This window comes from Pinus tabuliformis, chromosome 1_1 (assembly GCF_031772625.1).
Source record: "Pinus tabuliformis cultivar Carrire ecotype Pingquan chromosome 1_1, CPIR1, whole genome shotgun sequence".
Taxonomy (NCBI): Eukaryota; Viridiplantae; Streptophyta; class Pinopsida; order Pinales; family Pinaceae; genus Pinus; species Pinus tabuliformis.
In genome coordinates this window covers 922763880-922766061 of record NC_142297.1, presented here as the reverse complement: position 1 = coordinate 922766061, position 2182 = coordinate 922763880, and the positions used below count along the sequence as shown (strand labels likewise).

At 38.2% G+C, this 2182-nt stretch overlaps 1 pseudogene across 1 annotated transcript; it reads left to right on the top strand.

Moving 5' to 3' along the window:
• The first annotated feature begins 503 nt into the window (after positions 1–503).
• Positions 504–1328, top strand: LOC149217445 (protein PMR5 pseudogene; annotated as a pseudogene). Its single transcript, XR_016250144.1, has 3 exons — positions 504–569; positions 683–841; positions 1067–1328. The product of XR_016250144.1 is annotated as a protein PMR5 pseudogene (transcript).
• Positions 1329–2182: the final 854 nt, after the last annotated feature.

Sequence of the window (2182 nt, the reverse complement as noted above, 5' to 3'; positions counted from 1 at the left end):
TCTTTTGCATTGCATTTATGCTAAAAGAAAATGAAATGCAAAAAAACAGGGTGATATTGCATATGAAAATAAATGGATAAAAAACAGGGTGATATTGTATATGAGAATAAAAGGATTTGGACTTTTCTGTATATGGTGTTTCAGTTTCAATGCCAAAAATCTGCTAGAGCGGTTAAGAGGAAAGCGATTAATGTTTGTTGGAGACTCAATAAGTCAAAACCAATGGGAATCCATGGTCTGCATGCTTCAAGCAGTGATTCCTAGCAATAAGAAAACTGTTAGTCAACAAGCTTCAATATTCAAGGCCCTGGTAAGCTGATAAATGTAGTTTCCATGGATAGTTGTGCATTTGATTATATGGTGAGTAATGAAGTCTTACAATCTTCTTTCTCTGAAAAGGATTATGATGCTTCTGTGGAGTTTTTCTGGGCTCCACTTCTGGTTGATCTGCACAATAACGGTCGGAACCAGAGAATTCTCAATCTAGACACTCGTGCGGACAATGGTGTTTACTGGAAAGGAGATGATGTATTAGTTTTTGAGTCATCCCATTGGTGGCAAGATCAAAGGTGGGAAGTATCAAAACTCTGAACTTTCTGATTAAAATTTTCAACAAGGGGCAGCCAAATTTAGTGTTGTAAATGATATTAAAAATGTAATAGTTTGGAATGTGGTTGGACAGATGGGACCTAATCATGGCTAACAATCAGCTTTACACAAACATGGATCCACTTGTGGCTTACAAGAGGGCATTGACGACGTGGGCAAACTGGATACCTGCAAATATCGATCCCAAAAAATCACTTGTCTTCTTTAGCACCTCGTCCCCTACACATTACAGGTAAATCTTTATACAAACACACATTGTATATATTATAGGGCATTTTTGATGTGGATTGCAGTTTTCATGAATATTTTGGAATTGGAAGTTTAAGCTTTAAAAAAATATAACTGTTCTTATGATAGATCAAATTCCAAGATATTCATGAAATCTATTCAAGTAGCTATGGCTCTTATTTTAGGTATACGAAATGGTTTTCCTCATAAAATTGATGTAAATGTGCAGCCCAATTTATTGGAATCAGAAGAACGGGCATAAATGCTATGGTCAGACTGAACCAGTGCAATTTGAAGGATACTCGCCTCCAGTGATTCCTCAGGTGCCCATAGTGAAGGAAGTTATAGGGACTATGATTTTTCCTGTTACTCTGCTGGATATCACAGGACTATCCCAATTTCGCAAAGATGGTCACCCTTCAATTTACAGTAGTACCGTTACTAGTGATGAGAAGAAGCATCCTGAGCAGTTTGCAGATTGTAGCCATTAGTGTTTACCAGGCATCCTTGATACATGGAAGGAGCTTCTATATGCCACTTTGCTTTCCAAGGGTTTAGGGAATTGATAATTCTTATTGATCCCTGAAGCTGGGCCAAATCTGGGACCTGGTTGGCCATAAGGAGGAAATCCTCTGCCTTGACTCGCTGGAGTAGTAAACATATCTGGCATTGCAAACCCATCCACAGGGCCCATTCCAATCCTGTCAAAGCCAAAATTATCACCAGAAACCATACCTGGATGAAAGCCCAAAGCCCTTGATCCTGCCATTCCCCGGCTACCCCTTGACATTGTCCCACGCCACATCATTCCTCTTCCCTTGCCTCTTCCTTGGCTTGCACTCCAAGTCTGGCTTGAGCTTTCTTGGTCATCGCAAACATTGATTTGAACTTATTTTAGTAAAACGTGAAAGAAAAAAATCACAAAATTATGCATTCCTGTATTGGGTTGTGACGGAAACAAAAATTTACGTGTTGGGTTGCTCTAGATTGAAGATTTTTGGAATGAGTTGTTATTCACTTGTATTCATTACCGTATGGGTGTATGATGACTATCAACGTTTTGATTTGGCTGTTTTGCAAATTTTTCACCTTAGTTGTTGTGTTGACTTTACATGCTCACACATTTGAATGTGTTTGGTTAACATTTTTTTTGTAGATTTTGGTTAAGTCTGATTTTCTGTTTAGGAATAAGAGTTTTGTAGGGAGATTCTAGGTTTGGAAAATTTGCAGTTTCTTCTACTACTTGAGACTATTGAAGACTCTGTTCCTCTGGGCTAGGTTTATATATAGAATCAGGCATACTGGTGCTATGAATTTGAATAAAGTACTCTGGTATTTTTCTAGG